This window comes from Panthera pardus, unplaced genomic scaffold (genome assembly GCF_024362965.1).
Source record: "Panthera pardus isolate Hobbes unplaced genomic scaffold, ASM2436296v1 HiC_scaffold_24, whole genome shotgun sequence".
In the NCBI taxonomy this organism is placed as follows: Eukaryota; Metazoa; Chordata; class Mammalia; order Carnivora; family Felidae; genus Panthera; species Panthera pardus.
Window position 1 is genome coordinate 28,021,392 of NW_026526810.1, and position 12,770 is coordinate 28,034,161.

At 56.9% G+C, this 12,770-nt stretch overlaps 1 long non-coding RNA gene across 1 annotated transcript; it reads right to left on the reverse strand.

The window, feature by feature from the left end:
- Positions 1 to 2,740: 2,740 nt before the first annotated feature.
- LOC128772936 (uncharacterized) lies at positions 2,741 to 12,066 on the reverse strand. The gene is made up of 3 exons (XR_008417027.1): positions 11,965 to 12,066; positions 9,494 to 9,622; positions 2,741 to 7,670 (listed from the first exon to the last, which is right to left on the reverse strand). It is a non-coding gene; the product is annotated as an uncharacterized LOC128772936 (long non-coding RNA).
- Positions 12,067 to 12,770: the final 704 nt, after the last annotated feature.

Genomic DNA, 12,770 nt, shown 5'->3' on the forward strand with positions numbered 1-12,770 from the left:
CAATGGCTGAACTTTCCTAACCGGGAAACGAGAAGCGATCGTGGTCCCGACCACTCGGTTTGGGGGCGCGGAATAAAAGGGCCCCACCTCTCGCCTTAGCCTGAGCTCCCTAGAAAGCAAAGCCCGGGGCAAAGGCTTGCGTGCTACCCCTGTTTTAAGGAGTACGGCTCCAGAGACGCCAGAGTGAGGGAAATGATAAGCAAAGCTGGAGAGAGAGAGAACGAGAGAGAGAATGTTGGCCGCCCATGCTGTCAAACGTGGCTGATGCGTCGATCTCACGAACACGGCTCTCAGAAGGCCGGATGGTGGCCGCGCCATAGGATTGCCCAGGAAGAGGAAGGACGAAGAACGCACCGGAGGCTCCCGCAGCCATGGCTCAAAGGGGTCCCCGTGGTCTGTTTTTTCCTCCCGCTTCCTCACGCACAGGTATGGGTGCCGCGTGGGTCTTCTATTTCAGGCCTCGACAGAAGAGCCCCCGCAGCAAGAATGGGGCGTGCGTGCGTGGGGCCGAGACATGACCGACAGTGCTTCGGGCTCGTGCCCGCCTTCACTTATCAGAGTCACACAGCGTGGCCACCGCGGAGGAATGAGGCAGGAGCAAGTGTCCCAAACCCCGGAGACCGGCGAGGTCAGGTGGATCCCAAGTGGCATGTGAGAAAAGCGTCTGCCTGTGCGTCCACCCCCTGTACCGCCAGATCTGCTCTGCCCCGCCCCTCGGTCCTGCCCCCCTAGCAACATCTGGGGCCCCAGCTTCTTCTGAAAACAGAAGGTTCTCAGCTGTGCTCCGGCAGGAGGCCGCGATGGGTCGCAGAGTCTCCTTCCGACCTCTGGGGAAACTGAAGGCAAAAGGGTTGGTGAAAAAAGGCTTAAGGAAAGCAGTGATGGCTGGTCCCGAGGCCCCAGTGGGGTGACCCAACGCTTCGAAGCCCCACGACTCTGCCTCCGCGTCCCCTCGTCCTCAAGCAGCAGCTTGGCCGATCTGAGTTCCTTACCGGGTGGGGCGATCCGGACCACCATGCCCTAAGGGATCGGCGCCCTTAGTTTGCCACGTCTTTATTGAGTTGCTTTGTGGCTGCCACTGCTCATTCACAGATCCTTTTCATCAGGCAAAGGGCCACCAAGATCCCCCCAGAGGGGTCCTGCCTTCAATGGCGGCAGCACCTAATTGGGGTGAGTTGCCCCCCGCCGGGACGGTGATTGCTGTCCTTGCTTGCTAGTCTACTGATATGATCAACCTAAAGAGATGGGGGTGGGGCTGGGGGTGCCACAGCTTTAAGTCCACCGGGATCACGGTGCCACCTGCAAGGACTGTGAGCCCCACGATGGAGGTGTCAGCTGCCTGGGGACCACAGCCCCTCACCTCACAGATCCTAAGTTTTGTGGGGACAGGGGGGCGTAAATTCTGCCTGAGGACCCCCGGGGGTGACGGTGATGGCAGACGAGCCCTTGTCGCCAAGGGCCATTTATTGCTTTTGGGGCTAGGCCCTTAGACCACATTCTAAAGGACAATAGTCCAACCTCACAGGGGATTGTCCGCTAGCTGGCACCTCAGTGCCACCTTTAACAGGCCCTTTCACCCTTGTAACAGGTCCTGCTTCTGGGCGATGGGGACGCAATAGACCGGGGGATCCCATGGCCCTGCGCTCACTGTCATACCTCTTTCACCCCAGCCATATGATGGGCCACTTGATGGGAGCCACTGGCATGTGGGAAACTGTGTAGGTAGGTAAGGTGTTCTATCCAGTGATGGCTTCGTATTGAGCGTAGGAAGGAAAACCCCCCATGCGGTAAGAGCAGATCGCTTTTCTCTCAGGGATAGGAGGAAGGCTCTACTGCGATCCCTAGATCCCTCTAGTGCGACCCCCAGAAGTGGTGGGGTCGTCTTCTGCAGGGAGGGTTGTACGTTGGGGATTCAGAGACGACAGTTGCTTTTGGCAGACCGGGCACTTTATAGCAGCAGTAATGAGATGAGCCTTGGTGAGAGGGGTTCCTTGCTGCTGGGGCGATCCATGGCTCCCTTCCTGGCCACCATGGCTGATGAGGTGGGGACAGAGGCTAATGGACACCCGCAGGATGAGTTGTCCTGCCCTCCTGATTGGTAAATGCCTCCCCAGCAGTGGGCGTTGACATGAGCCCCCAAGACCTGCCCGCTGCGTGCCTGTTCTTAAGTCCATGCGTATACTGTGCCTTTCCTTTAGTCTCTTATTCCTTCCAGATCTTCCCATTTTCTTCCTTCCAAGCCCTTGACCACCCAACAAGCCGTTTCCCACTGCCTCTGTGTACATGCTTTCTCCAGGTCACCTTTCCTCACGGCTCTGTCCACCGGGAGAATGTCCTTCCACCGCTGTCCCCTCAAGCCACGTGGATTGGGACCGTCGCCCAGCACAGTCTGTTTTCGACAGACGACGAGGCTTCACGTTGACCGATCTATGAACCAGGCCTGAGTCGGCTCCTGAGTGATCACGGGGGATCCCTGCCCCGTGAAGTGCGTCGAGAGGAATCAGTGCAACAGTCTGGACCACCCGTTTGTGTAATTTACTCGTCCTCCTGGACGTGATTGGCCTCGATCCTGAACGTTCTATCTTCCTCATCAGTAAACTACCCAACCTGAGGACTTGGCACATGTGATAACACGCGGCTCGTGATGGGCGGGTCTGGTCCCCCAGTGACTCAGTGTCCCAATGCCAATTCCGGGTGGTGTCCAGAGCAAGAGTTCCCCGCCATGAGATTGATGGCCTTTCCCTGGAACCTTGAGGGTACATCCTGCAACTTTTCAGTGAGTGCCTGCCGCGCACTTCCGCAGCCTTGTCTGCTGTGGGGACGTCTAGCAGAGGTCCTTCTGGGTCAGATGGGTCCAGCGGTGGGCGGTTCCAACCACAGCCTGGACGTGCTCCGGAGCCCTGTCTCGATCTCAGAAAGCCAGCTTGCTTTAGTCATGTGCAACTTACGAGATCTAAGAGGGTAGTAGCTTTGATTTTTATTAATGTTTTAATTAATTGTTTGAATAAACAAGGCATTCAAATAGTTCCAAAATTAAAATGTAAAAAAGGCATGTAGTCAACAACCTCCCCCCCTCCCCCTGATTTTCTTTCTAGCAGAGACCAACTGTGTTTACTTGCTTGTGAATTACTTTAGAGATATATACATGCGTGTGTGCGTGCATGCATGTGTGTGTGTGTGTGTGTGTGTGTATCTTCCAACCTCCCACCATTATCTAAAACGATAGGTAGTTTATAGCTCTGTCCCTTACTGTAACTCAGCAGTGTAATCCCAGGGGCACCCGGGTGGCTCAGTCAGGTAAGCACCCACCTCTTGTTTTCGGCTCAGATCATGATCTCACGGTTTGTGGGTTCGAGCCCCGCATCGGGCTCTGTGCTGCTGGTGCGGAGCCTGCTTGGGATTCTCTCTCTCTCCCTCTCTCCCTTCCCCACCTTCGCAAAATAAATAAATAAAAATTAAAAAAAACAACAACAGCATAATCCAGCCATTTCGGACAGCAACACACAAAGAGCTTCCTTGTCATAGTTCACAACTTCCTGGGAGGTCATTTCATGGATGTGCCAAACCATGTAAGCATCGTCCTAGGGGTGGACGTTTCGTTGTTTCCAATACTTTGTAATCACAGAGAGGATCACAATGAATAACCCACTACACATGGAAGTACAGCTTCCCGGGAGGTGTGCCCTTGTCATTTTTAAGGATACTTTCAGATGGCTCCACTTGAAGTCTGTACCGATTTACATCCCCGCGGATGATATAGAAGGGTGCCCATCTTTCCATACCACCTCTCTGAGTGCGTTTTAATTCTTGCCAGTCTGATCAGCAGAAAGTGTCATTTTCGTGCCCTTTCATTTGCTTGTAGGTTATTTTACGAAACTTTGGTGGGTTTATGCCTCGTGTCACCGGCCAGTTTTGAAGGGACTTGGGCTCTCGCAGACTCCATGTCGTAAGCCTTGATACCTAATCACAGAAATGAAGGAGGGGAGCAAGCACCAGGCCTAGCCTGTTTCTGGCCCTCTCCCTAGTTCCAAGCACTGTGTCTGGCGCCTAGTAAATGCTCAATAAACACTTCTTAAAGATGGGCTGGATCAATCAGGCCTGGGGCCTGGGACTCTGAATGCAGTAAACTTACTGCTGAAAGGTCAAGAGGCAGAATTTGAGTCATGGTGGCCTTTATGGGTCATGAAGAAGCCACAAGCTGTGAGGAAGGACTGAGGAAGCTCTGAACAAGCAGAGGAAGCCGGACAGCAGAGAGGGAAGCCAGAAGTGCCCAGAAGTGAATTTCTTCATGTGGTCCCAGGAAACAAAAAGTGAGAGTAGTTTCTGTTACCAACGGCTTCCCAGTGGGGTCTCGTGATTCCTGGAAATGAATTCAGAGTTCGCTCCTTAGATTTCCACGTGACCCTTGCGCGACCTGACAACAAGCGTTTCTCTGCTGGAGACTTCCTGGATCGAGGGTCCGCTCCTCGCCATCAAAACATGGATCCCATGTTACGAATGTGGAATCTGAGACTCTGAGGGGTGGAGTTCAAGTTCTCTGCCTGCCACGTCAGCTGGCTCCGTGAAGTTGGAAGCTTGGACCAATGCACGTGGGAAGTAGTCAGTACGTATTTGGCCATAGCTTGATTGGTTGATTGGTTTCTCAGTGGCTTGATCTGAAGGAACAATAGATTTTGTAGCAGAATGTATTTTTCAAAATGGCGGCAATAGTAACTCCTGTCCCCCGTGCTCTTTGGCAATGCAACTTTGACCTTGCCACTTTCCACTTCCTTATCAAGAAATGGACTCGAATTCATGTTTCTGGAAAGAACTGGGCTCTAATTCATGTTTCTGGAGTCTGGGCTGGGCTTCGTAACTCCCTTAGAACCAACACAATGCTTGAAGCTTTTGCTTTGTCTCTTGGAACACTTGACCTTAAGATGCTCTCCCTCTCAGAACCCAGCATCCATGCTTCGAGAAGCCCTATCCACCTGGAGGGCCCACATGGGGGTGCTCTGCTGATCAGCCGGGCTGAGCCCAGACTTTGAGATATCCGGCCCAGGTACCAGACAGGTGAGTGAAGAATCCTCCGGAAGATTCCATCCCCCAGCAGTTCAGGCTACCCCCAATGCATTCAGACCTTCCCTGCTGAGGCCCCTGACATGTCAGAACAGACAGAAGCCATCCCCACTGTGTTCTTTCCAAACTCCTGACTTCCAGAAGCTATGAGCTTAATAAATCAGGCTTTATTTTACCCCACTAAGTTTTGGGGTGATTTGTTACTCGATAGGTAACTGAAATTGCTCACTGGAACAGATTTTCTTTCCCCTAAAATTGTGACTTCACTTCTTATTCACGTCCAGCTGAGGGGTAACAGATAAGTTCTAAATCCAGTGAATATTTCCCTGACTTGAGTCCATACACAAAGGCAGAGTTTTCCAAGACTGGGACTGGCTATAAAAAGAAGTTTCCTTGACTTTAAGCCCGAGAGAGCTTTGTCCTTCAAAGTTGGTGAAAAGAGGTCTTCCTGATACATGAAGGAATGACATCTGTTTCTTGGGTTAAACGCACACACACACACACACACACACACACTCTAGCCTGGCTTCCTGTGCAGACAATGTAGGCTCAGTTTCTCAGTTTTCCGGGAAATAGTTATCCGGTTAGGAAATTCTCCAGTCAAGAAAGCCCAATCTGGCCATTTTGCTCCGGGGAAGGCGCTCTGGCACAGGAGTGGGCCAAAGAGTCATCTCTTCCGGCAAGCGTCCTCGGGAAAAGCTGGCACCCCCAAGGAGCCCCCCAGTATGCACACTGCCGTCCCGCGTATACCGCAAGCTCCCGCCCAGCGCGCTGCTTTTGCAAACTGTGAAGAGCTCTCCAAATGCACAGCTGTTAGCCTGGACGCTGGCCCTCGAGTGAGCAGGCTTGGGAAGGGAGGCGACTGCGACATCCCAGGGAAGGCGGATTTCCCCGGCGTCTTGGCGTGGCTGAGGGGAGCGTCCCACATGGGGCTCCCTAGCTGTGCTCGGGACCGTGCGGTTGGCATAGAGGTCTGTCTTACTGCCTTCGCTGGCGCCTTCATCCACCAGCAAAGTCCTATTTCCATCTCACTAGCGCCAACCTGAAGCTCAGAGGAGCTGAAGACTGTACGAAAGGACACACAGCTGTTGGGGGAGGGGGGTGGTAGGAGCAGGGGCTGAGACCCGGGTCCCTCTACGCCTCGTCCTCGGGTGGCCCTTGCACGGCGCCTGGGGTCACTGCTCCTTCCGTCTGCGGAGCACTTGACTGCCGGCAGGTGCTTTCATAGGCAACATGTCAGCGGAGCGGCAGGACCCGTTCCCTATCTGCACGTTATAGACCAAGAATCTGCGGTTCAAGTGAATTGCCCTCGGTCCTGTGATGGAACAAGTGGCAAAGCCAGGCTCTGAGCAGGGTCTCGCCCTCAACACAGGGCAGCATCACTGAAACGCGTTCATGTGCCTCTCTTCTTTCTCGGCCTGCCTCCTGGAACACTCAGGAGGCCGGGCGGGGAGGCCAGCGGCCTTTGAGCAGCGACGTCCCTGCAGTTATTCAACCTTTATTAAGTAGCCACAGCATGTAAGACACTGTCTAGCCCGTCGTGACGGCGACTGATGTGATATTAAAGGGCAGCCGTGACCTGGGCACCGAAGGGCTTGGCACGCTGACGTCAGGTCTCCCGCTGGGCCCCTCTGGCTCTTCCCAGGCCCCGGGACACCCCACCTGCACCCCCACATTGGAGGGCTGATGTCCCAGGTGCGGCCACAGGAGAGCAGGAACCCTGGAGGCTGCCGTGTGATTAAACTCTCTGTTGTGAGAAAGTGACACTGTGGTCTGATTCATACCAGTAAATATGTGATTTACATTTAATTCTGAGTAACCTTTCTGGGCTCGGCGAGGTGTGAAGGAATCTGATGGCCCCGTGGAAGAGGAGACGATTCATATTCATTAAGACCTCTGCATCAGCCAGCTGAAGGGTGACAGGCCCCAGCCCGCCCTCCTCCCTCTCGCCCTGCAGGGTCAGGGCTCCCGGGAGGCCAACAGCCGGGCAGGCTGCCACTTGGGGTGGGGAGGTGGGGGGTAGGGGGGAGTAGTGGAGAGGGCCAGAGGCGCCGAGGGAAATCGGGAGGAAAATACACAGCAGGTCCACAAGTGATTCTGCACAGGCCGACATTGCTGCATTAGCTGTATTGATCTCTCGAGGGCAGGGGAGGGGTATCGATTGAGGAGGGTGGCGGGTCTCCGAGCCCCCCCCCCCCGCACCCCCCGCCCCGGCCCATCTCCTTTGTACATACTTGCAGGGGACTGTTCAGTCATCTCTGGTTCATACAGGCCTGGGGCGGAGAGGGAGAAATGCCAAAGAAGGAAGGTCCCCTGGCCCCTCGGGGCGTTTGTTTGGGTCTCGACTACCTGAGCTGGGATCACGGCGGGTGCCTGTGGTCTGCTACGCTTGAGACGGCCCAAGGAGTGCTCTGAGGGGAAGAACTATACCTTCTCCCATGGACAGGCTGTCCGGACGCTCTCAGACCCTCAGTTTGTCTGTCCTCTTAGTGGGACTATCGGCCATGACGAACAGCAATTCTGATGTCTGCTGACGGGGCAGGAGGTGGGGGGGAGCTCTCACTGAATCCTTCTGACAGCTTTCTGAAGAAGCCTTCGCATCCACGACCAGTCTGTAGATGAGAACACCCATCATGATTATGATTCCAGACGACGGGCCCCACTGGATAACACGCAGACAGGAGTGAGGTGACTGGGGGCCGCGGCCCGTTCGAGGGGGGATGCTTACTCCCCGAGGGGCAGAGTGAGGCAGGGAGGGTGCTCCGGGAGGACTCCCCGGGGCAGTGGCCACTGAGCTGGGAGCTGAAGGTGGATGGAGCACCCAGCAGCTGAGAGACGGGGAGAGTGTCCCGGCTGCCCCGGGAGAAAGGATAGGTGGGATGTCATGGGGAGCGAGTGGCCCCCAAGGGCGGGCAGTGTCTCTGTGCTCCAGGATGGCGGACAGGCACGCCTGTTAGTGACTCTGAACTTACTCCTGAGGAGGACAGGGACCTATTGAAAGCTGTCGAGCAGGAGAGTGTTAGAATCAAGTAGGCTTTTTAAAAGCTGGTTCCAGCTATGGGGAGCGAACGTGGAGGGCGAGAGACCCCCGTGAGGCGGCCGGGCCATCACCAAAGGAGGGCAGGGGTGGGAGAGCCGACTGGGCAAGGAAAGGGTCCGAGGTGACTGGCTGCTCTGGGCGTAAAGTTGGGGGGTGGGGGCAGCCTCCAGGCTGATTTCTGGTGTTTGTGACTGGCCCAGCCTGGTTTGGACAGAAGGATGACGGGCTCCACTTTGGACCCTTCCGAGGTGCCTGCTGACTGCTGCGGGGTGGGGGGCAGTGCAATGCCAACCTGAGGGGCAGGAGGGAGGTCTGGGCTGGCGATCACGACGTGGGGAAGCCGTCAGCTCAGGGAAGGCACGGGAAGACGCCGGTGTAGGCGAGGGGGGCCGCCAGGGAGAGTGGACGTCTGAGCAACAGGCCGAGGGGGAGGGAGGGGACGCTGTGTGTGTGATCACAGGGGGCTGCCAGTGGCCGGGGGAGGCCGGGAGACTGCGTTGTCTAGCAGCCAAGGCCAGAAAGTGTGTCAGGAAGAGGAAGTGGTCGGCGATGCCGGGCCCCCTCCACAGACCACGTGGGATATGAAGTTAAAAGTGTCCATTAGATTTAGCAACCAGGAGGTCAGAGGTGGCCGAGCGGGGCCAGCCTCGGGGGCCTGGGGGCCCAGAGCCAGACTGAGGGAGGTGGGTGGGGAGGAAGTGGGAAGTACTTAAGACAGACACCCCAGTTAAGAGGCTTGGCTGCGGAGGAGAGGCCAGCGATGGGGCAATAGCTGGACGGGGCCAGCAGGTCAAGAAAGGGATGTTTTCAAGGCAGAAAAGGCATAGCTCATTGAAATGCTGGTGGCCAGGAGCCAGGAGGGAGGGAGAGAGGTGGGGAGCACAGCAGATAAGGGGCTCGGGGGTTGAGCAGGTGTCTGAGGGGGTGGAGGTCTGGAAGGGGCAGGGGAACCAAGGTGGTGGCGACAGGGAGGAGGCAGGGAGGGCAGAAGGGAAGGAGGAAGGGGTGTGGACGCCAGCCGTCTGCAGGGTGGTGCACATGCTGTGGTGCAGGGGGAGGAGGAACGGGGTGGGGGGCTGGGGGGGGGGGGTGGAGCCGTTGTGCTCCCAGGGAGACAAACTGGGTTTTAATCTGTGCTTGGCATCCGCCATGCAAAATGTCACGAGGTGACGGTGTAGGGGACCGGGCTCCCACACGAGTGTCGTCCCCGGGTGGCTGTCATCACCCCGGGAGGCAGGCAGGCAGGCAGAGCACGCCTCCTGCAGCCTCCCCGCCTCTCCTGTGGTCCAGACCCAGGCCCCTCTCCTCCCACAGAAGAGACGAGACGCCGGCCCGGTGGGACCAAGCCCACTGCTGTGAGCTGTGCCTTCTGGCTGTAGCCACTTCTGTTCTTACCTCCAGAGCCAGTTTCTCCGCCACGCAGGCCCCAGGTCCCCATGTCCCACTGCTTCCTCAGGAAAGAGTTGCCACGATCCACAGAGAGCACTCCAGTTAATTTTGGTCTGTTTCCTTCCACAACATATGCTGGGGAGAAGGAGGAGAGGGGGAAACTCACGTAGTTCTCGTGAAAATTCTACCCTCTTGCAAAGCTTTTGGGGGGGTCGGTTGGCCTCCAGAAAGACGAAAGGCAGGCAGGGCCATCGGAGAAGGTTGTGCAGGGCGTGCCCTGCTCAGAGACACCCTGACAAGTGGAACCTGAAACCAGCCCTGGGTCCGCGGGCCAAGCCCAATGCCCTGCGTGTGCAGAGGCACCTCTCTCCGGTTCCCACAAAGGCATCGTAGAGGCTAGCCGAGTTCCCTAGAGAAGCTTCCTGCACCTGTCTCCAGCGAGGTGACTCCCTCGCTGGGCCACGATGACTCCCACAGACAAATGATTGTGACGAGAAGCTTCTGGCAACCTGGATATGCTGCTCTGGTGGCCAGGAAGAGAGCTGGGAATCAGGGGATTTTCATTTCACCGGTCCCATGGACGGGCAGGGGCGGACTCCGGGTGAGGGGGGAATGGGTGCGCGGAGGGTCCAGGAGGGCAGGTTCATGGCCAGGAAGGGGAAAGGTGAGCAGAAGATGGCACTGGCCAAGGGCGTCCAGGGACCGGCCACCGCTCGCCTGGAAGGCTCTTGGCACATCACGTTCCCTCCCTATGCCTCAGTTTCCTCGTCTGACATCCAGAAAAAGGGAGGGCAGTGGGGGTGGGGGGGGTGGGGGGAGGAGACCAGAGCCACGACTTGAAGCTGAAGTCTCAAGAGACAGAGTCAAAGCGACTGTGGCCGGGTCATTTGACACATCAGAAAAGATGTGTCTTCCTCTGGTCCCCAGAGGTCATTTTTGCCTCCTCTTTTTAGCTGGCCACCCGGGTGCCCTCCCGCTCCCCGCCCGCCCGCCTCTCCTTCCTGAAGGGAACAAACCAGAATAGGACTTGTCTCTCCTTTGGGGGGGAGGGGGTTCCGTTTCCCTCAGCCCCAGGGAGAGCAAGAGGAACAAGAAAATTACAGTATCAGCATGGAAATTACAATTGGAGGCGTCTGATTCACCAGGGAGAATGACTCCTTCCTCTTTTTTTATTTTTAGTCGCTATTATGTTGGTAAGGAGGCCTGTGCTCATTAACCTGTATGGCCAGAGCAGAGACTCTGTGAAACTGGCGGGTGAATAAACCTGTCCCCACCCGCCCCCTCCCCTCTCATCAGTTATTTATAGCCTTCCTTCCCTCTGGTGAATTAATTAACTTGTACTAATGGCCTCAGACACTGGCTCTTGTGTTTACTTGGGCGTCCCTTTGAGGCCAGGAAGAGAAGCATGCGGAGGGCCCGGGGCCGGGGAGGTCCAACCCTAAGCCCTCCCCCGGACCCTCCCTATCCCCCCGCAGAGTAGGATCGAGGGGTCCTCGTGGACCCCCAGCTTCCCTCCCTAGAGGCTTCAGAGGTTTGGGACTGTAAAAGCCGGCCAATCTGTCCCCATTTGCAGAGTTTCACAGCGTACCAGGAAAACGAAGTCCAAAATACATCCCTTTCCTTCAGCGGGGGAGCAAGGCACCAAAACATAAGGGCTTCAGAATTCTCTGGGCCCGGAGCGGTAGGCCACTGAGTGCCGAAGTGCAAGGGACAGGGGGTGCCCTGGAGGTCTGGGGGATTCTGGGGCACGATGCGGAGCGGGGAGGGCGTCCCCGTAGGGACCCGGTGAGCAAGGATGGGGAGAAGGGCTGGGACACAGCAAGGATGGGGAGAAGGGCCCAGGCTTCTACTTCACAGATGGAGAGACTGAGGCCCAGAGAGGCGGTATCCTGTCCATTCATTCAGCCACCCCTTCCTTCATTCGACACACATTTTTCAACTTCCCGGGCGGTGGGTGAACTAGGAACCTGTTCTAGGGGAACTGGTCTGTCCCCGCGGGGGTCCTGTCCAACGGGGAGCCAGTGTGTCGCAGGGAGGACGTGTCAGCCAGGTGACATCTGGCCCGTTCCTGACAGGTTGCAGGGCTCCGGTATCACTCAGGGACTTCTTCCACCAAAGTTACTCCCGGAGGCGAGCCCACAGCCAGCACTTCAACCGTCTCCCCCATCCCCCACTGGCACTCCCAGGGCCCCCAGACTCACACGAATCGGGTCTAAAGAGCACCGTGGCCTTGCCAACGCAACCTCCAGGCTCGTTCCCCAGGTGCTCCCACCCCTGGTCCCCCGGAAGGATGCTCCCGCATCCTGTATCCCAGAGCCCCTCCCCCATCCCAGCCACACCCAAGGTTCGGACCCCAGTGCGGGCTTCTGGACAAGGACACACGCAAGGACGAGCCCTTGTCACCTCCCGCAAGCCCAAGGTCCCAGACACCCGCCATCCAGATTTACTACCCCCTGACCCCAAAGCGTGTGGCTGACTTGGCTTTTGGTCACACGGGAGGCACACGTCTCCCGCGGGAAATGGACTTCTGGCTTCTTTTTCTGCCCTCGCCGCGCTGTCTCCTGGAGGAAGGGGGTGGGACTGGGACTGGGCTGGGGCCCCACCCATGACATTGAGGAGCACTTATTCCTCGGGCCACACTGCATCGCTGCTCAGAAAGCGCTTCTGGCCAGTGAGTGCCAGGGTCCCCTGCTCCAGAGCCGGGTCCTGTGCCCCAGAAGTGGCCTCCCAGGGTGGGTTCCTGGTCCAGCCCCCTGCGCCGGCCTATAAAGGGTGTCAGGCGACTGCCCTCTCCCGACACCTTGAACAACCTTGCTGAGTATTATGATTAATCCTCATCAGCACTAGTGATAATATGAAAATTATTACAGTGAAAGCTGCCAGGCTGGCCTTGCTCTGTGCTGCCGGTTACGTGAATTGCTTAGAGGGATGTTTCCCACCTCCTGGCCCCACGCCCACCCCCCAGTCCACCGCCTTGGGACCTTCCCAAGGTCTACACTGCAGACCTTGCTTTCTCCAGCAGTCCTGTCTCCCCTCGGCTCCCGGGGGCTCAGGCCAAGTCCTCTGGGCAGTTTTGTGCCTAAAATTACCTCCTTACGCCTGCAGTTTGCCGTTTGCACCTTCAAAAGCCCCGGCAACTGGCTAATTGCCATGGCAATTAGGTAATCGCAGGTGCAATTAGCAACTCTAGGAAAGCGGAGGGAGAGGGAGAGGAGACAGAGGGGAAGAGGGAAATCAGAGAGGGGAAATGCAAGCTGACAGAGGTTGTGAGAGAGAAACCGGT